At 35.1% G+C, this 22,980-nt stretch overlaps 2 long non-coding RNA genes across 2 annotated transcripts; one reads left to right on the plus strand and one right to left on the minus strand.

The window, feature by feature from the left end:
* Positions 1-7,947: 7,947 nt before the first annotated feature.
* On the minus strand, positions 7,948-10,641 carry LOC135301234 (uncharacterized). Its single transcript, XR_010362968.1, has 3 exons — positions 10,507-10,641; positions 9,603-9,784; positions 7,948-8,136 (listed from the first exon to the last, which is right to left on the minus strand). It is a non-coding gene; the product is annotated as an uncharacterized LOC135301234 (long non-coding RNA).
* Positions 10,642-16,290: 5,649 nt separating this feature from the next.
* Positions 16,291-22,708, plus strand: LOC135301235 (uncharacterized). Its single transcript, XR_010362969.1, has 3 exons — positions 16,291-16,400; positions 18,742-18,792; positions 22,634-22,708. It is a non-coding gene; the product is annotated as an uncharacterized LOC135301235 (long non-coding RNA).
* The last annotated feature ends 272 nt before the right edge of the window (positions 22,709-22,980 follow it).

Here is a 22,980-nt window from a genome sequence, read left to right on the forward strand (position 1 = left end):
TGCAAAATAGATACCCAGGTAAACTATTTGGATGCTCAACATAAATAGTTTAACACATTTTTACTTTGAAATCTTCCAATGTATATGGTCTGATGAGCTGTTAATAGATATCTATATAGACAAATAAATAAACAATTTAAATTAATAACATGAAAATGTAGCTTTTCTTCTTCAGCCAGCACTCCAGTCCAGTCAATAGTGACTGAATTTTTCCCATGTGTACACTGAACAGTGCACTGTTTTAGTGGTCTCATTCTATTTCTTAATAGACAGAAGTTTATATCATTAAAAACACCTTTCACAATTAGCACTAGTTGGCATCAATATTGAAAAAATAGCTGGGCTGTGAAACCAATCGTCCTCTAAATGGTAAAGGTGAATTCACTAGAACAGAAATGAAAAGTAAATGTGAGCCGCCAAAGGCACTTTTTTCCTCTGTTCACCTGCTCAGGACAGATTTCAGAGTTCAGCACAAACAAATTGAATAATTTTAAAAAGTTGATGTGTGTCACAAAAATAATTATTCAGATTTCAGTGAAATATCCCATTCCTTTCCACAGAATTCTTGAATCTGTTCATTCTGTCAGGAAAGAATTATTTCTTGTTGATATATAAGTAATGCAGTTTGGCATATATTTTCCTTGTTAAGAGAAAGGATTTTTTAAAAATTATTATTATTGTTATTATTATTATTTGTTTGCATTTTTATAACAGTCTCTATTATTGTGCCATCTTCCATTGTAAACAGAGCCTTTCAGGAAGGTATGCCACAAAAGAAAATACAATGGTTTTGATGTCTAAGAGCTGGCTAAGTATTTTTATTTGATTGACTTTTTATGGCACAGTGCTTGGAGATCAAAATAATTCTATGGTTAATACTAATAAGGGTCATCCTTTAACAGTTTGCTTCCTAAAATGACATTCAGCCATTTTTTTCCCTTGATGCATTGATGCTTAGAGAAGGCAAACAACTTCAAAGAATGTCAAGAAAATAAATCATGTTTATTTATAAATATTTATAGCACCAAATATATCCTCCTAGACCACTGAAAGAAAGCCTCATTATCAAGACAGTTATTCTGAGGAGTATTGGCATTGGAGTGTAATTTTGGTGAGAAATACTTGAGCAGGATTAAACTGATTAATTTTAACTAATACCATGCTTGGCAAATTAAATCAAATTATTTTCCAGTAAACCTTAATAATTATGGATCTGTCATTAGACACCTAAGATTTCTATGCATTGCAGGCAGCGTAAAATAGTTACTGAGTTAATTTAGTGGGCTTTTTGCACACATTTTATGCAGACGTAAATGCAGACTGTAGAGCAATTCAATGCCACTTCTTCTATTCTGACACTGTGTATCCATTTCTGCACAGGGCAAAGAGACCCTCAATGGTCCCCCAGCAGTGGTGATACAGATGACACAGCTGCACAAGGGGACTCAGGTGTATGTGTTACTTTTAAAAATGGAAGAGAGATGTTTTAGACCACCCAATTCTTCAAATATATTTACACTTGATTTATTACTGAAGTTTTCACCTTACCCTTAAAATAGGTTTGTAAACTGTTCTTTAGTTGGAAAAACAAAGCTGCTGGTTGCTTTCAATTTAATTCATTTGTTTTGGTGAGTCAAGACTGCAGAAACAATAGAGCATCTACAGTATTCATCTGTGACACAACACCTGGGTGCTCCTACAATAATTTCATTTTTTCTATTGGTTTGGTCATCAAAGCCTTAAATAACTTGGGTCATACCTGCCCTAGACATTATCTCATTTGTTGTATTTTTTGGTAGCAGAAGAGGTAAATCTTAGATTCTTGCACTTTAAAATTTGCCTGAAGATGAATCTTCTTTATATTACAAATTTATTCCTCATGAGCATGAGGCATGTTTGGATTAATTACAAAGTAAGAACAGAACATGAGTAGAATAATCAACTATGATTTTGATTGATCATTGGACTCTGAATGTAAGGAGAAAACTAATCTGGACTTAAATCTGGCACAAGATATAGAGTTTTGTTCAATATAGACTGTAAGATGGCTTGGTTTGTTGTAAATACTGAATATTTGATTTGTGCTGTAGTGGCATGAAATGAAGAGTCAGGTTTATGACACCAACATTCAAAAAGAGGATATTTGTAAACAGTAATTTAAGGAGAAATTCAGGAAATTAAAATCCAGAAAATTGTAATGGAATTTATTCAGGAAATATGGGATCCCTATATTTCTCAAAAAAAAAAAAATGGAGTGCATTGAAAGGAAACAAAAAGGGATAAAATAGGTAAATTATGTGTGCAAGAATGAGATGTTACGTATCACAGTTTAAATCCTAGAAAGCCAGGAGAAATAGAATTAACATAAAAGAATGTAAGGTTTGAAACCTAAGATGTAGAAGAAAATTAAGAAAAAAACCTGAAGACATAAAGACAAAGAAATCCTTTAAATTATCCTGACAGATCAGAAGTATTGCAGAAGCAGCAGTAGGTCTGCTGGTCCATCAGAGTAGAGAGAGACAGTCAAAAAGCACAAGATTGCACAGAATATGAATGGTCTCTTTGCATCTGTCTTCACCACAGTAGGTGTGGAAAGATATCTACATCACAGCTACTCTTTCCAGTTAATTTGATATAGAGACATCAAAAAGAGGGGAAGCAAAGAAAGGATTGAACTTTTTAAGGTTCAGTTATGGGCTACAATCTAAAATGCAATACTAGAGTAATCTACTATTTGCTTTAGGTGAAAAAAATTGAATGATGTATTTATTGCTCCTTAGTACAAGATATTCAGATGAACACAGTGAAAATAAAGCAGATTCTTCTCTGTCATTGCAGAAGCACCTCCAAGGTGTGTCCTCCAAAAGGAATTCTGCATGAAGCTAGGAACATCCATGAAAACCTAGTGTAGGATATCAGCTACCCCACATTCCCTTTATAGTCAGTGTTGAGAGAGAGACAAACTGCTCTTGCATTTGGTTATTTCCTGAATAGTCTCCTGGAAGTGTTTTATGTAGTAATTCCTAGTTTATACCTTGTACAGAATCACAGTCGGTTTTTGTTTTTTTGTTTTTTTTTTTTTTTTTCATTTTGATGGTAGTTTTGGGCCTGAGAATTTGTGGCAACCAGGCTAGTCAGAGAGAAAATAGATATGAAACCACTGTGGCCTCTGAGTTAAACAGACCCTAAATATTATGGACTACCACCAACATGATTTCTTAGGCTTTCTGAAGTGTTTTTTCATGAAATTTTGTAGACAGTACTTAAGTTTTATCACTACAAAGTAGGATGATAGAGTAAATCCCGGAATAATTTAAAATTGAGGTATAAGAATCCAAAAGAATAATGACATTTTCAGTTGGCACCATTCTTTTCATAAAAAGAATTTCATGCAGTTTCCAAGGTCCTCCTAATGTATTTTTCTCAATACTGCTTGCTGAATAATTTTATTTAAGGGTAGAGAAAATGCCATAACAAGTAATGTTCTATTTTGGAAGATAATATTCAAAACTGGGAAAAAAATGATAGAAAGGATCCAAATGTTGTAAAATTCATTAGTGCTCAGAAGTTCTTATCGAACTTCCTCTTTCATAATCTGTAGTGAATCTAATTTTAGCAAGATCAGCAGTCTTTCTTTAAATAATGTTAGGAAAGCTGTCCCCATTATATGGACAAAGAGAAAGAGTGTTTATGCAAATTGTTTATAATTGAAATAATTATTTAAAAGTAATTTTTTTCTTTTTTACTTTTTGATGCAAATAAATGTTAAATTTAATTAAACCATAATCAAACTATCACAACAATATTAGAGCATAATAATATATTTATAAATTTCTCAACTTTAGAGACAAGGAGATGGATATAAGCTGGTTCCTGTTTGACTGTTATTTTATTCAATTTTATTTGCACCTATGCTGGTTCTTTCAAGGTCCTTAAAATTTTGAAGATTTGAATTATCATTCAGCTGTAACTCTAATCCATGTTCTGTATCAGCGACCAGACCAAACTGCCAGCAATAAGAAGGGACCACACATTTTGGGGAAGAGTTTTTACATGTCTTCAACATTTTTTTGGAATGAGACACCTGCCAAATTTGCACAGTGCTAGGTCAATTTTCATGACTCATAAGGCTGAAGGAAGACAGGGCCTTAGCATTTCACTTTCTGACTGTTGACCTTCTTCATGTCTTGGCTCTCCCCAAACCAGACGTACTCAGGATCACAGCTTTGAACCTGTGCACACCTGCTTGATGCACACAAGAAAACACGTTTCTTCATTTGAAATAAGTCAAGGGAACAATTGCATAGCACTGTCTGGATCTGGCCAAGGAGGAATTGCTTTATTGATGCAGCATGTGTTGGATCTTTATTTTCTAAACATCCTGCTGGGAGACGTGCAATAAAACCCTTTTGCAATCGTTCCTCTCTCCATGGCGCTAAGGGTTCCCTGTTCCAACCTTTTCCAAATAACATATGTGAATGCCTTGCCTTTTGTTTTTAAGTTAGGACAGCTCCACAGGGCACATATTAACACACATTAATGAATGGATTATGGGCTTGTCAGAGCTTCCGGTGCTGAATTTAGAGCCCATTAAAGACTAGGCACTGATTGCACTGGAGACTGTAGCTCTCTGTTTAATCCCTGGCAGGTGGGCACTGGTGCAAGCTTCACCATCTTGCATCAGCAGTGAACCTCAAACTTGACCTCTCCAGAGGGAGAAGGGTAATTCATTTGCTGTGTTTACTTTATCTGCAGCTTCTTTTTAGAGGGAGGCTTCTAACTGTGCTGAATTGTTTTAAGCGAGGAGTGGCAGATGTGTGGTGTGGCTCACGTTTTTGAAGGATTCTGTAGCAGTCTCTGTATGCTTGACCCTCAGACAGTTTAAAGTCAAGTCCCCATGGCTAAGAAATGAGTATATATTATGAGCTCTGCTAAATTAACTGTAGCTTTCTTGGTGGACTTTCAGTCCCAGGACATACATTAAAATTACACTCCTGCACAGTGACTTCAATTTCTGTTGGGCAAAAGGACTGGTCAGTAATTGCAGCTTTTTTGCAAAATAGTACCTAATAGAGGGTGAAAACACACGAAAATAGGACAAACTTGAAACAAACACAATTTTTTTTTTTTGTACCATACTTTCTTTTCTAACTCCCAATGCAGTCATGGGCATCCCATGAATACCTTGGTAGTAATCAGATTAAAAAACCCCAGCGAAATAAAAAGCTTCCCAAAAGCAAGAAGAAGGAGGAAACAATTAGCTATGAAGTCTAAAGTCTCATTTCATGCCAGACATTTCTCCTAACCACCATCAGTCACTGAAAGATACTTTTGTCTTGAGTTTGTAGGGATAGATCCACATCTGGCCCAGGCAGCTGCAAAGGTTAATGGGAAGAGAATGCAGTCCATTGCTCCTTAGATAATTTGAAGGATGAGTTGGAAGATGGCAGACACTTTCTAGATCCTCAGTGACCAAATTCAGAGATTTTCACATCTATGTATGAGGAATCAATGCTTTATTGTTATACAGCCATTAAATTCACACTTAATTAAACCAGATTAAAGGAAAGTGAAATTAGAATAATTTTCTCACAAGAGCCAAAATAAATAATAGTCTTACAAAACAGCAAAGCTGGAAATGATACATGTGAGGGACTGAAAGTATGCTCAAATTACTTTAATCTTATACCAAATTCAAATCACAATGTTTTTCTCTCTTCCTCTTGTTGAGCTGATTTTCTCCTCTTTTGTGACTAGGTAGTTGCCATATGTCTAACTCTCAACTTTTAGTGATAATTTGTCCCTTTAAGTGACTTCACGAGAGAGCACCTGTCCTTGCAGAATGTTAGCTCTCATGGACTCTTTGAGGTATTTTAGTGCACATAATCTCTTCTGTAAAAACTCTCAGTTTCCTCATTAACCATGGAAGATGCTTCTGATTTCTTAGTAAAAAAAAAAATAATTAAATCCATTCTTTTGATATTAAACAGTTAAAGGCCTCTTTTTGTTTCATCAAGGACTTGATCTCCTTATCAACACCTTTAGCAAAGAACAAAACTCTTTTTTTTATCTTGTTCTTTGGAGATTTGTTGTCATATTTTTACATGAAATGTACCTTACAATGGACTTCATGTCTGTGTCTGTGTATCTTAACAAAGAGAGTTAGTACAAAACCCTGAACAGAGCACATTTACCTCATTCATCAGCTGGTTCTTGACAGAGGTGAGACATGGTGGCAATTCACTCTCCCTACAGTCATACTACCAGTTATTTTGGGTGATTTTAAAGTATTATTTTCCTTTTACTAAAAATGTCAAGTCAAAATTTTAAAGATATGAGAAATAAGGACCTGTTCATTTACTTTGAAAAGGAAACAAACTGTAATAAGGAGGTGTAATGAAACAGGAAATGCCGCTCCAAAATATAATCACCCTAACCTTTTTTTAATCCAACCTTTAATTGTTTTAACTTATACTTTCCTCTTTTCTGTGAGCCTGTCCTTCCTATTTGTCCTTGTTTCTTTTGTTTTCCTAATTGAGATTGTAACTTGATTGAGATTCACTTCTGCAAATAACATCAGCATGGATGCTGAAAACAAATGTTGGCACAACACATTTAGACATTCAACAGATTAATACCATGTGGAATTTGCATCTGGCTCTGGGGAAAACAGGTTTAGATGGAATCTCTTTTGGTCCTCTTTCACTCAGGAAGAGCTGAATTTGTTGAGGCACTTTGATAGGTCTCTTCATGCCATCAGTGCACACAGTTACATCCATACCTTTTTCTTCTTGAGTGAGGCCGCGTACAAAGAATACCAGAGAACTCTTGCCCACCAGAGATTTGGATTGTAAGATGCTTAAGGGGTTTTGAGTTCCCTGTGCCTCAAGCATTCCTCTGCTTCCCAACAGCTGGTCTGATGTCTGATCTTTGTCTGGTTCCAAGATACTTTATCAGACCTGAACTGAGGCTTAATCAAAGTTTATATAAATACTGACTTGGAAGTTGTGAGGTAGAGAACCAATCAGTCTATCTTGTGTCTCATTTCCCTTCCTTCCTCTGTCACTGACCTTGTTGATTTCATCACTTCTATTTTCTTAAGAGCATTTCATGCTCATTTTGTGTGCAGTCATGGGGGTTTTTCTGTTCATGAGAACAAGTCTGCTGGTAGATTGTATCATTCTTAGCACCTGTCCAAATTTATTAACTTATATGAAAGATTCAGCAGTTTGGAGACATTCAAAGTGTGCAATTTTAGTTCAGTTGATTAGGTGTGAGATACATGTCACAGTAGACTACCTATGCAAGGTGAATGTCAACCCCTGCACCTGCAGGAATGGGGATTTTCTTTGGGTGAAGGTGCAGCACCAAGAGGTGAAGCTCCGCTGCTCCATCTCGTGGGAGGAACTAAGCACATCATGATGCACTTGTCAGGCAAGTCAACATTTCTGTAGTCTCTTTAACTGTTCTGAGTAAAGGGATAAAATCTCTGTCTGCTGTGAAGGCAAAGATTCAAACCAGAGAAACAGGTGACACAAAACTGGAAATGTTCTCTGCAGGTGAGTTTTCACTCACATACAAGTTTTCTCAATTCCCCTTTCACATTCCTCAAGAAATGAAATTCCAGATGTTGTAGATGTAGGAACAAAACTTGACCAACCGCCTCTACTAGCCTCAATTAACATGTGGTACCTAAGAGTTCCTGCCTTGTAGCTCTTTTAGCATCCAGACTCTCTGACACTGACAATCCTGTGCCCTCCATCCTCACCCACTCTTTTGAAATCTATTAAAACTTCATTCAGTGAAACCAATGGCAGTCAGGTGAATTTCATGTCGTTAAAGGTATAATTCTACCTTTGTTACACTGCTTTCCTTCCATTTATTTCTAAATCTTCATGTCCCTTTGATCACAGGATAGTTGTCTTTTCCTTAGGGTGTGAGGCTTTTGTGTGATTGATTGGTAATGACAGATCACTGTCACAGGCTCTCCTCTGTGCTGATTTTACCACTGAGAATTCCAGTAAACTGCCTATTTCACTAGCATGGGTCTGCAGAGTCCCTCAATGACTGTTCTTCACAGAGTCCAGCCACACAGGAGCATCTCAGTGGGATGGAATTTTCCATATAATTCTGTTGCTTAAAAAGGATAAAATAGCTTTTGGGTTTGGTTATTTCAGTAAGAAAGAAATTCCAGCTAATATACAATTTAAGGAAATAAGTTAAAAATACTAGCAAAATGCTTAAACTTAGCATTCTTAGAAAGACATGAAGTCTCCATACACACAAACGCACACTTTCCTTTTGACAAGAATCTATTTCCTCTATTGCATTTTAATGTATATCTTCATTAAGGCGTACATTATATATATATTAATTTATTCAATTTAATGTTAGTTTTAAAGAAAATTGTGTAGTCTTCAGTATTGTCCTCAATGTGATCAGATGAAATAATGAAATATTAAAAGGAAATTCAATGTGGTTTTTATATTCACCAATCCTTCAGAAGACAATCCTGATTTAAGTAAATACACCATGTAAGCAACGATTTTCCCTTGAGGACTGTGAGTGTAAGGCCCTCAGAATGTATTATTGAGAGGAAAATCAGCTGAACAGCCTCTCTTACCTTAGTCAGGAAGGAATTCCATGAAAGCCAAACATGAATATTTTACTGGGGAAGGGAATGACAGTTTGGTTTGTTGTAACTTATTCATGAGTAGAATTTCCAAGGCTTTTTAAGACACATGCATGCTTTTTGGGTCACACTCTACTTTCATTACATCAACAGAGAGAATAATTGCATTGTCTTCAGTGAGATCATTGTGTTTGCACAGCCATGATATAATTAAATATTATTAACAAGCTTTGGTCTAGATCCTTCACTTTGCTTACTCACACAAGCTGAAAGAATATCATAGCTTCAGGTGTTAGAAGTCTTCAAGGAATTTAACACTTCAGGTCTAATGTTCCCCCATGTCATCCATAGGGAACAGACTTTGTGTTTTGCCATGATCTTCAAATATCTTTGTCTTGCCTTCCAACTAAATGAAAGCACGATGTGGTTTCACTAATTAGTTATAATGAGGTTTGACAAGGATTAGTTTTCCCCACAGTTCAAAAGTTTGCCTACAATTCTCTTGTAGCAGGGCATAGGTTGAAATCTGTGACAACCCCATGAAACACAGAAAGATGACAACCCCATGAAACACAGAAAGAAAATTCTGGAATTTTTATTTATAATGTCACTTGCAGCATAAGTAATGGTAAAATTTGAAAAAGAGCTCTAAATTCACCAAGACTTTTTTTTTTTTTTTTTTTTTTAAGTCCTTGATTTAGCAGTGAGTTTGTAAGGAGGAGGAATTGTCAAAATCTGAGATGTTAGTGAATGATTTATTAGGTGTCCAAAAGCAAACCTGTGAGCCACAAGATATAAAGAAAACAGGCCACAAATGGTCGGTCCAGATTTCCTGCTAAAGACTGTTATATTCATTAGGGAATCTGACAAAGAAAAACATTACAAGTATCAAAACCATGTCTGATCTTAAGCTGTAAAAGCAGGAGTTTAAGAAATTTCAAGATGGGTGATTTGTTAACATTTGCATTACCTGCATGACATTGTGTAATCTCAGTGTCACACTCTTGAATGACAACTCTGAAGATCAAACTGGCCCCTTTGCCTCATGCTGACTTTCCTGTCCATTGCTCATTATGATGTTTGCCCTTGTGGGGCTTTTATGTGGTTGGCATTCAAATGCTTTTTCCACTTGTGACCTCAGCTGGTGTGATCCTACATCAACAAGAAGGCATGAAGCAGGGCTGGTTTTTGTTCCCATGTTTCTCTTTCTATGCTTTCACCTGCCTGCTAGAAGCTGACAGAATTTTGTCAGAAACACCAGAATTCCCACTAGGTCAGTAGATAAATACTCCACTCAGGAATATCCCTTACCTACCCTGGGTTGTGAGATTATTAGCTAATGTCTGCAAAGTGCTCCAAAATCCATGGATGAAAAGCAGTATGAATGTGAAAAGTGGTGCTAAATGTATAGAGAGAATTCTGAATGTATGTACATGTGGGTGGATGTGTATCTGTGTGCATGCATAAACCTAGATATGTATGAGTCCCCATACACCTTTAGGATCACTGTATTTAGGTTTCTGTAGCTGCTGCCTATCAACACCTTCCAGGAGACTTCTTGCCACCCCTCCAGAACTGCACAGGAGCCTCCCCTTTTTTTGTAGTCAGGGCTGTGATGTGCATTTTTCCCAAGAAAGCCTATCCAGAATACAGGGAGGAGAGTGGTATTCATCATTGCAACAAAAACTGAAAAAAGAAAAATTAGCTTTTACAATAAATTGAAATATTCACTGAAGAAATTGTACTCACACCTCTAGCCTAGAAATCTCCAACAAAAATTCCTTCCTCTTAATTGCTTTCATTTTGGGCCATACCTCACTTTTGCCCAAGGGTGAACTGATTGTGTATTGCATAGTAGAGAAATGTTCATGTACCCTTGTGCAGATGCAGCCAAACATATAGTCAGATACTCTCCCTTTCTTCTTTCTATTAGACCTCAAGTTGTTTGAGATTTTCCTGAGTGTTTCTTGCATATCAGTATCTGTGACTGCAGTATTCTTACTTGCAGGGTCTTTATGATAGATTGATCTGGTCTTCCAAGAATTCTGATTTTAAAAAAACTTTGGAATGTAGGCAAAGGGTGTGATTATGAGGTGGCACTATTTCTGGAATAATACCCAACAAAGATATCATGGTTTGTTTTACCACTGACCAGTTTTCTTAAACTTTTCTTTATTAAAAAAGTTATTTCAAGTTCATTTGCAGCCAGTAAATGGAGCACATTTCACATCCTTACAAGGTTTTTTTTTTCTCCTCTCAGCATCAGTTCTAGTCAGTAACAGATGTTGTTATGTTTCTTTTGTATCAACTTCGGAAAGTACTCTTGCCTCCTTTGGGATGAAAACCGCTTTATAAATGTAAGCTTATTGTTATTTCTTTATGAGAATCTTTGACAGTTCACTGCTGTTGCCCGTGGAACTTTGCCCTGGTAATAAAGCTGTTAATAATACACTATCAGTCAACCTTAAGAAAGTAATGCAGTATTTATTGGGTTAGCATCAATGTTTATCATTCTTGATTCAGTGATATAAATTACTTGTGTTGCATTTCTGATGGAGAAATAGGGTTGCTAGTGAAAAGAGGGACCTGATTCTGCAGAAGGTTTGGTGCAACCTTTGAATAGAAATACAGAATTTTCTTCATTAGGTGTGGTAGTCATGTAGGTTGGGTCTCATTGTATATGTATCATTTACACACAAACTCTTAAGCTTATGCAAACAGCATTTCTTCAGTAGTTAATGCTGGAATGAAGTGGGGAAAAAAACTAAACCAAAACCAAAACTCCTCTATGAACCTTAGTTGGTAATTGCATGTTGATTTTGAAGCTCATGACACTTAATTGAAAATTTTCATACTTTGGTGCTTTGACAGATCCTTAGGGAGCTAAGGAACTGAATATAGGAAAAGAGTATGAAACTTTTATTTTTAGCAGTGTAGCCTTTAAAATTGTGCTGAGATTTTTCCTGTTTGGTTGATCAAATTTTTACTCCTGTTTTGCTGACCAAATAATGCACATGTCTGTCTACCCAGACTGCGGCACAGTATCACAGAATAGGAAAGCAATATGTAACAGAAACAATTGTCAAACTGCACTTTTCTCCCTGCTCAAACTGAACAAAATATTTTAAATGCTTTTATTGATTTTGTTAATGCAGTTTCCTTTTTTACCTTCCTTCTGCTATCACACCAAATGCAACAGAGATGAGATGTCAGTGCCCCGGATGCTTTAGAAACGCACAGACAGCCATATAAAGAGATACAAAGAATTGATAGGGCAAAACAAAAACAGAAGACACAATACAAGTTCAAGAATGACATGTTTTAATTATCATGGAAGTCAGAGTTTTAAGACAGAATTTGAAAAGGGGAAAATTACATAGTCTTGTCTATCTTTATAAGTAACATAAGAAGCAGCATGGGAGGAAGTAAGAAAACGCCTGTCTGAAAATGTAACACATAGATAAGAGAATAAAGTACCACAAGCCAAAGCCTGTTGCCAAATTCTTGACACTGAATGAGATCATCCTCTGTCCTTGTTTCAATTATTTATCCATACATCATACTCATAAACTCTTGTGCTTTTCCTTCCAAATAGACAATAATGCAGAAATATTTACATTTGCATTGATGTGTGTTTTCTTTTCATTCTACACCATTTCCTTCTTCCACCAGGAAAGCGTCTTCTGACATTAACTATAGTAAAGCTCAGTTGATCTAAACCTTTTATTCTTGGTCTTTTGGGGAATGTACAACTCAGGGATTCAAGGAAGGAAAATAAACCTATATTTACAATACAAATGTAAGTAATATTGTAAAAGTATAAAGTGAAAAAGTTGGAAACTGCTGATATGAAGAAATCACAGTCTTGTTTTGTAGAAGTGTAATTAAGAATAGTTTCCAACTGTGATCTCTGCAGGCTTTAGATTTTCATTGAATTAAAACTTGGTCTACCATGTCCAGCTAAGTGAATATCACCATACTGGAGTTACAGAAAAGCAGAATAACAGACCAAAGCAAAATCAAGAATCCTGTTCTTTTCATGTTTTTGTTTTTACATTGTTCCACATAATCTCTGTTGCCATGTGCTTGCTATTATTTAATTCGATTCCTTCAGAACCATCTAACCAAAAAAAAGTCTTGGTGTGCCTGCATGTAAATCCTCATCATTATTTAGTCATTACTAGAAGTCAGCATGGAAGACTAAATACAAACTGCACTGTGAGGATGTAAGGAGAAATTTGAAAGTAGGATATATTTGTCATGTGGTCTCTTCTCCATCATACATAATTTGCCAATACCTTTGTCACAAACCAATGGAAAGTACTACCCTTTTTATTTTGTTTTAGAAGCCAAGATGATTCCCTTTGGAAATAGGTTTCTGACAGACCTATTCTTTACATTATTTGGAATGATGTCCATTTTAACTGATGTCACTCCCTATAATTTTTCCCTTTGAAATTCTCTTCACCTTCATAAACCAATAGATCTAAAATGGCTTAAGACTGATGTAATGGAGAAAAGTTTAAACAAAAGTGTGTAAAACCTGTGATTTCATTTCTGTAAACCAAGTCTGTTTCCAGCAGTATAGCTTTACAATTAAAGCTGTTCAAAGTGTCTTGAGAAGAGGTTGTCTGGAAAGCTTGCCATTATGGTTAAAAGATTTTTTTGTTAAATCATTTCAGCCTTGAGTGATGGCTTGTCACTTTCCATCTAGCATTGTTTAAGAAAAGCTCAGATAAAGAATTATGGTGGGGAATCTTGTACTTAAAACTGCAAAGGGTCCAAGAGAAACAGGAACAATACTTTAATAAACTTCATCACCTATTTAGCAGCAGTTTTTTTCATCTCTGAAATACAAGAAAGTTAAAGAAAAGAAAAAATCCCATGTTAAACAGAACTGAAAAAGATACTTTTGTTGTGGATTTTCACTGATATTATCTCTCTTTTTTTATGCCAGAATGAAAAAAAGACTCTTTATGGTTTAACTCTACTAGGACTATGTTACAACAAAGAAAGCTTAATATTTCTATCTTAACAATGAAGAGATGAAGAGAAAACCACCACTTGATTGTGTTAGAATAAAATAGCAGCTGATATCACTAAAAAAAAATCATTCTTAGTGTTGAAAGATGATTTTGCTAAGAGACTTTCTTGTTCATTTGTACTGAGATCAAGTACAATGAAGTTTTGCAATACATCATATCGCCCCAACACATTAGAAATTAAAACAAAAGGAATTCTTTGTATCTCATTGGTATTCAGACCATACAGAATGGTGTCAATTACATAGTAGACTTCAGCTAAAATATCTGCTAACAAATGTAGAATGTAATGGAATTCATAACACAGTAACGTTCCATCTCCAGGATAAATAGCTGTGGTACAGGGAGAGAAAGAAACAATAAAAATCATGTTTCATACTGACTGGTGATAATAGAAACAAGGCACATGGATGCCTCAGAAGCATGGATGATTTCAAGGTATAACAGGATACATAAATAAGCATGTAGTTTAAACTTCTTTTGTTTTGTTTTGTTTTATCTTCTGGTCTTTTACTTCTGTTTTCCTCTCCAGTTAGATCAGGGAAAATTTTATTGTCACCTGCAGCCAAAAATACAGCATAGTGTGATAATTATTGACAGCTGAAAATGGATGGGTGAAGATAATTTGGAGAGGTGCAATCCATCAACAAGTAAAATAGATAACATCATTGGTGAGAGAAAATGTTATTGATATTCACCTATCTCAGGAAATATCCCCCATTTGTACTGTGATACACTAAATTTGTAGACCCTGGAGAAGTCTAATTGAATAACAAAATCTTCGAAAAATGAGTAAACATCTCACTAGGAGGCTTCCTAATCAGACAAATCAGTGTCTTGGAGGTATTTTCAGAATAAATGGGTATAGAGGGTTCAGCTAGGATGAGGCTAGGGATGGTGAAAGAAGAAAAAGAAGAAAAATTGAGGAAAATTAAAAGTACTCAGATAATGAATAACAGTAATTGCAAAAATAGTTTTTAGTAGATATACAAAGACAAGTCAAATTTATATAAGGACAAGTCATATTTGGTAGAAAACTCTGCTGAAAGACCACTAATTAGCATTATATCTTTTCCCAGATAAGCAGTGATTTTGTTATGGAGACCAAATGTGTCCTGCATTATTTCCAGCAATGAGTCTAATTTTTATTATATTGCAAAGTAAATAACATTGTCTTTAATTTCTAGGGATTATAGTGGCCTGTGTTGCATGGATATGTCCCATACTCTACCTGATCTCTTCACCCCAAATTAATTACAATAATCTCTTACAATAACAATAAAAAGCCTCTTGCATAGGGCTGGGGTGTTGTGTACTCATTGAAAGAAAGTATATTAGATATTAGACAGAATTTTTTCTCTGCGAGGGTGGTGGGACACTGGAACAGTTGTCCAAAGAAGCTGTGGATGCCCCATCCCTGGAAGTGTTAAAGGCCAGGTTGGATGGGGCTTTGAGAAACTTGGTCTAGTGGAAAGTGTCTCTGGCCATAGAAGGGGTGTTGGAACCAGATTATGTTCATTTCGTGCTTCTATGAAAACGTTACTCTGAAATTCTTGACCAGGAACTGAAAGCAAGACGGCCTCATGCAGCAGAAAATATTTCCCAAATAGCAAACTGGAAAAATTAATAGAAAGAAATATCAGGACTGACCATAATACACTTTTGAGGTAAAGGATCACCATCACGAGGAATACACACATGCAGACTCAACCCAACAGCCCCCCACCATAATCTCTGATGCTAAGCAGTAATCATTCATTAAAAAGAAAAGATATTTTTGGTGTACATTGTTGAAAGATTCCTCTGGAATCAACCTACTCATAACTTATTCTTATATTGCCTTGTGAGTAAACAGTGCAATGCATTTTGTCACATGTTGATTCGACTCATATGTTGCTTAAAGAGACCATGATTTCTGGAGAAGACAGAATTAAATGAGAAATTTCATAGGAAAAAAGAGACAGTAGGGGGAAAATGTAGGTACAGAAGTGGCAATCAGAAGCATATTGCAAGTTTGATTATCAGATTTTATGAAAAATAATTGAGTGTCTTAGTATCTGACCTGCATATGTAATAATTGGAGAGATACATGATCCTAACTTAGGTACTGAGAATTCATCTTTGAAACATTGATGCAGCCTAGGTGCTGAAACTGGACCCACTTCTCTAAACTGGGTCTCACTGAACTTGGAAAGTACCAAATGTAGTAGTCATTTGAGAATGTTACTTTTAATTTAATACATAGTTAAATTGTGTGGTCTGTTCAAATTACAGCTCTCTGAAAATATTTTCAAATTTCCTGTTTTTCAAGATAGGATAGGTGGTGGATAGAATACAACAAAAATTTAAGATACCAAAAGACCCTAAATAAATAGTAAAAAGGGTTAAAAATTTCATCCTAATGCTCCTTTTTCTTTCCTTTAGTTGGATGCAGTTGAATATAAAAGTTTTGATAACAGCATATCATGAGAAAATTTCTTCTGATCTCCAGTGCAATAATATCTGTTTATCTTTCTGTCCACTGAGAGAAGTAGAATTTTAAATGGCAAATGTGCACACAAGGTAAATTTGCGGGATTAATGGGTTAACTTGTCTCTTATGACTTTTTTTACAAACAGAAGCAACAGTGAAGAAGGTGGATCAAGTGAAAGGATGGATAAACAGTCCAAGACAATAAAAATGAATGGGTGGACATAGCTGCTGTGTAAAGTAAAATATAGAAACAGGTTAAACTTTAATGATGTTATCAATATGTTTTAAAAAAAAGCCAAACTATCAGCAGGTCTGAATGACTCAATTCATCCCTTATGTTTTATGACTTCTTAACCATACATTCCTTAGTCATGTTTTTGCTTTCTAGTAGGGTGTACATGCCTTCACACCAACAACGTGAAGTATGTTTTCACTTTATCACTGGAAATATAACCTATTAAAAAACCTGTTGGGCTGAAATTCAAGACAAAGACTGGTAATTTCTGTGTCATTACTCTTTTCAAAATCCTTTAAATGATAAGACCCTTGGAGATATTTCATTTGTGATCAAGGATTTTTTTCCCCTACCTGGAATAAGTTCTTTTGGCAGAATCATCTACTAAGCTAACCTGAGTACTGCTAAACTGCTTAACAGCTACTTTCTTTCATATGACAGTTTAGATGAGACACTCTGAAGCTGAAATCCATTTTTCTCATTAAAGACAGTATTACTGTCTTAAAAGCAGCTAACCATAGCACATTTGATGCTCATTACCACTTATCTGCATAAAGCCCAGAAAAAGCAAACTCACTTCTCAAGAAGAAATCAAATTTTATATACCAGATTAATTCCCTTGACATTCAGTGAGGTGTCCTACAAACTTCAGAAGAAATTTCACTAAAATAGTTTAAGCAAATTGCAAATGAGTTCCCACATCTGGCTTGAACTCATCTATCATTCATTGTAACATGAATAAATGAAGACATTCATCACAAAGCACGCAACAGAAATTGTGTTCTCCTATTGATATAATTAAATACTCATAGTGGGCTAAATGCATAATAGCTTCCAGACCTTTTATTTCATGCCAGAATTCAATGGCTCCATACTCATATGTTCCTAGTCAGAATCATTGTGAACCCTCTCCAGTTTCTAAACATTTATTGCTAGTGCAGTAATAATAAACATCTTGCATTTATAAAATGTAATGTTGCCTAGAATTTTTCATTTTTCAAGAATGTAGATCACACTGTCTAATGGCTCTCATATGTCCAGCATGCCCATGAGCAATTTGTCTTCTCAGTGGAGTGTTAATCTGACACCTCAAGGACAGAGCCAGTTTCAAGAAGACTCCGAAAAAAGCTGGAATATTTCACGTGTTGCAATAACTACTGAAAGTCCAAGTATACTTACGCTGGGATTACCCAAAGCTCTAGACTATATTACTTATCCTTTTCGGTGTTTTATTCAATTGGGAATTATTAAAGATGCCAGGAGATCTGCTTTTATATTATTTTTTTTTTTTGATATGCCAAAAATAATTAAGAGAATTTTGTAGTATTAATAACATTTATTATGAAGTCCTGAACTTGATTTAGGGAAGGGCATGAAATAGGTTTGCTGCATTTCTAACATGCTTAGACACACAAAAAGGTGCTCCTTTTCTAAAGGAGCAAAGGATGGACAGATGTTCCCATCTCTCTTCTCATATCCTTCATGAATTGTATGGACCTGATCAAAGATCTGCTTAGTTTTAGGGAAAGTTTTCTGCTGTTCTTACTGAGCTTTGAATCAAATGGTCCTATGCTTTTAAAGCCACTATTTTATTCATAATAACACTTAGCTGAAAAATCAGATGTGCTTTATATTCTAGTTAACAAATACTAAAAATTAAATTGAGATGTAATGAAACTTAATTAACTAGGAAAAATATTCTGTCCTTCTAAAGCAACTTAATTACCCTGCTTGAAGAATGATTTCTCTAGGCTTGTTTGCATGTGGAGTCCAATTATATATGTGAATACTTGCTTAAAATAGGGCCCAAAATAGCTGGCAAACAAATCAGCTCATGGGCCAAGTAGCTGAATCACTAAGTTTACACTATTTCCTGCCAGAAATAGTCTTTTGTATCAGAAAGCTGGTGACAACATCCTAGAATTTTATCATGGTTACATTGGCCACTGGCTGTGGTATGGTCTTGTTCAACTTTAGATGTCAAAAAACTCATTTACAGATCACATAATTTATTGTTGGATACCTTGTCTGGGATGAGATGAATCATTGCCTCTGTGATCCTGCTTCTCCTCATGGACTGCAAAATGAGCCTGAAGTGACAAGCTCAGGGGTGGATATTTACCTGAATCTATATGGCCCTTGCTTTGCTTCCCCTGAATGACAGTAGCAGTAATGGTGACAGGTCCATTTGATAGTCATGCAGAGCTTTCTCCTGCTTTGAAAGAAGTTTAGCCAGGAAAAATTTCTACCCTGATGGTGTAAATTGCTTGTTAGCTCTGATCACATAATCCTTTCAAGGAGAATGTTATCTTTCTAGCTTTATTTACAACTTTGTAATTAATTTGAGTTCTGTTTTCTAGACTTCACTGCCACAGAAGCTGCTGACATAGGAGGAAACAGAGGGATGGATTGTAACTGGAAAAGTTTTGGTTTTATGAATTTCTCACTTTCTTGTAAGGGGAAGGAAAAAATTAGTATTTTATGTATTGGGCTCTTCTCACATAAAAGGAAAAAGAAACTTTCTTCACCTTCTCCAGACCATGTATTACTTTATCAGTGGAATTCCAATGTGAAATTTCTAAAATCTATAGGTCAATGAGACACAGACATTTAAAACCTGAAGTCCTTGTTGAACATTAGAGTAATAGTGTGACAGTCAGAGAATTTAGTTGTTGTTTAAGTGTTAATCAAAAATATTTCTTACTAGCTGCTCTATAAAAGAGCTAGAAATTAATTCAGGTCTCTGATTCTAGCTCCAGGACTTCAATGACAAAAATATGTTCCTGAAAAATTGGCAAATTTGTATTCTTAAATTGTTTCAAAACAGTTTGCATCTTTTCAGTCTTGGACTTCTCGTTTCATTTCATCATCTTTTTCTTGCCAAGACATCCATTGTCTTGCTAGGGGAAAAAGATGTTTATGTGAAGCTCATATTTTGTTGTTAAAAAAGTGGTTTGATCTAAAAATTCCATTCATGTATGGTCTTTTCCCCAGACTCAATAGAATCCAGAAATTTGCACTCAATTGGACTTTGAGATTGTAATTCATATATCTCCAATTAAAGTAAATAGACTTTAATAAGACTGCTACAATTTCTTTCAATAAATGCACAAAAATTGCAACCAAGTAAATTGTCTCAACACTCTGCAGTGATGTTTTTAATCACATTTTATTCTGCTTTCAATTTATCTCCTTACAGAGTTGAGTATTTGTCCCTCTTCTTTTGTTCCTCTGAATTTATTTTTTGTCTTCTGTTTCTTTGATTTTAGTAGAGCTTTTGGTATCAAATCATACTTGAAAAGAACAAAAAGCATACACAGCTTAGACTGAAACTCTGCTTAGGTGTTGCATAAATGTACCCACAGGAATTGCAGCACTTGGAAAGATTTCAAGTATGAATTCTAAATCATGTCTTCATACCATTTATATTCATGTAATTCTTGGAATATCTTTTACTTGCCATGATCCTACACTACTGACAAGTAATATTTTGGGTGCTCTCAAATCTCAGGAGAGGAATCCATATAGGATGAGAGAGCACAAGGAATAATTTTATGTGGATTTTTTCCTTTGAAGTAGGCTGAATCTGAATGATTGTCAGTGGCTTGAAATAATTACATATGAGGTTAGTTGTTCAAATAGTTTGGGTCCAAGATACGCCTGGGGGTGATCTGTGGTGTGTCCTCAAAGAGAGCACCTGGCCACAGGGACCAGCTATAGCACCCTGGGGTGACTGCAGTGTAGATGATCTTGAATGAAATTTTTGTCCCCCAGTTCAGCACTTGGAGTGTAGCATTTCCATGAAATCTTCAATAGCTTTTTTAGCACCTGTGAAAACCCTTTCTGTAAGCCATGATTATCTTCCTATGCCAGCTAAAATATCCTCAGGAGGTTTTTCTGTGTTTTATACACCAGTCATTTCTGTATCCTTCTGGAGAAGCCTCAACCAACTGCTGAACAGCAAAATTGGCACTCAGTGATGTGCAGTGTTCAGTAGACACACTGCTCCTTATGTTCACTTACTTTCCTGATTTAATGTGGTATTTGCTGGTATTACAAGTGTTTCACACAGATGTCACTTCAGATTCCCCTTTTTGAAGAGAAAAAAGAAAGATCTGCCTATGTTCCCTGAAAAAAAAAAAAAGGCATTCTAAAAATGAAAATTTAAGGTCTGATAATCTCTGTGGTAATTCTCCTCTCTCTGAATCATTGCTTTATAGGCCAGAAGAATGAAGCCATGAAATTTTTAAATTTTTAAGTCAGTTGCCACAATGTCATTTCTAGTAAAGGTGTGACATTACAGCCTTTAAGATTAAAGACAGGATTTCAGGGTTTTTTACTGATGTACAAATTCTGGAGTAAAAGCATCTACAACAGCAGTTTTACAAGTCAATACAAACCTTAAACCATAATACTCTAAGCTGATCTGTGCTACTATAGTCATATCACTTCAGTTCTTCTGGAGGTGCACTTTTAGCCATGACCAAATGATTATTAAGATATTCAACTTCTCATCACTAAAAAAATTAGGATATAGTGGAGATTTAGGAATAAAGTAATGCTGAAATTTTTTTCAAATAAAAATTTAAAAATAAAGTAAATTATTCAAAACTATTTTTACAATTAATACATGATATTAAATTGTATATTTGAATACTTTACCTCTAGTGTAATGGGCTATCAGGTTTTTCTAAAAATGGCATTCCTGAGATAACCTCAATCCATCACCAAAAATTTAAAAATTAATATAGTATGGAAATATTCCCTACCATGTAATTTTTTTATTATAATGTCAGACAAATAACATTCTAATAAAGAAAAATGAATATTTCACATTTGTTTTCTTTTTTTTGTGTGTGTGTTTTAAATTCTAGGAAACAGTGCTTTCCTTATGTTTCTGTTCATAATGGGAGTTATATTCACTGAAGATATTTACAGTGAGATTCTCACCTGCAATTTTTAATTATTATTTATCAAGTCTCAATGGCTCCTTAATCAGTGGACAGAAACGGGCTCTTTGAAGAAGAAATTTGAATAAGTTACATTGCATTTTTATTCTCCAGAGAAATTATTCAAGCCCTTGAAGGATCTATTTCTCTCTCTTGGCTGTAACTTCTACACAAGTTTACAAGAACAAGGTTACATGGTACAGACCTACTTAAGGCAGTAGAATTCTGTCTGATTTTCTATGAATGTCATTTCGTAGTAAACAAATATTTTCCATTGAAAAAATAAGACTAGTTTTATTTGTAAAACAAAATCCTTTTTTTTTGGTATTTTTTTGTTATTAAATTAGTTATATAAAACAAGATCTTAAAAACCCTAACATATTTTCACCATTTATCATTTTCCTAAAAATTTTCTAAAAACTATTCTTCAAGGATTAAGAGAAGAATTACTTGTTAAGTGCTTATTCTGCCAGCAAAAGTACACTTTTTTCTTACAAGAGCTATTTTTCTATAGGTTTGCTTATATCTATTTGATGTTAACCTTACAAAGATATTTGAAATTCCACAGTTCAGGAAGTAATAATAGTAAACAATTTGTGAAGGTTTATAACAATCATGATATCTCAGGTTTTATTGAAACCTCTACCTGATAAAACTAAAATTTTTATTGCTCAAACCACGCACAAAAATAAATTCAGGAATTAATTTAGCTGCACATGGCCATGTTGCACTATAATATATTAGATACAGGCCTAAAGATATTTTGATGAGATGTATTGATAGTTTCTAAAGTTAAACACTCATGAAACCTTTACAGAAATGCAGATCATTACCTAAACATTTGAAAAATTATTTGCACTTGCAATGTACATATATGGTTTCATTTAAAAGCTCTTTGATATATTGTAATTTCTGAAACACTAATTCAGGCATTTGCTCTGCATTGAACAACTTACAGACCCTAGGAGTTCCTAACTCTCTTCACTCTTAAGGCTACTGTATTTCATTTAGCCTCATTACTTCCAATTACATGGCATGAAAGGGATTTCCAACATGACACGTGGGAAGACATGGACACAGCTCCTGTAACTTGTGAGTGTACAAAGGGCATATAAGTGCTATTTGCCTGATGTTACACTGCAAAGACTGATGGTGGTGGGATATCTGGTATCTGAATGGTTAGTAAGCTTCAAAATTATCTTCCATTTCCCATCTGTTTCTGTTTAAATTTGCAGATGTATTAGCACAACTCCAAAGTGTGCCTTGTTATTTTGACCCATTGCACTGTAATTTACATGAATAGGGAACAGAAAGAAGCTTCAATCAATAACTGGAATCAAAACAACCGTGAAAATCTGGATCCAGATGCTCTTCACCCAATTGCTATGGAATAAACTCGTCCATATACAATTAGCCTGCAGTTTTAAATATTTGTCTCTTTAGACACATTTTGCACTATCCTTCAGACAAATATACCTGTAAGACAGGAGGAATTACTCTGAAAATCCACCTCTACACAGGCCCCATAATGTGACTCTTTTAATGATGTTTGTGGTAGATTGGACCCAAGTTTGTACAGTTATGAGTTTGTAATAAAAATAAGAAAAGCTCGTTAATAATTCACACCATGTGGACTGAAAGAAAGTTCCC

The sequence above is a fragment of the Passer domesticus genome, chromosome 5 (genome assembly GCF_036417665.1).
Source record: "Passer domesticus isolate bPasDom1 chromosome 5, bPasDom1.hap1, whole genome shotgun sequence".
NCBI lineage: Eukaryota > Metazoa > Chordata > Aves > Passeriformes > Passeridae > Passer > Passer domesticus.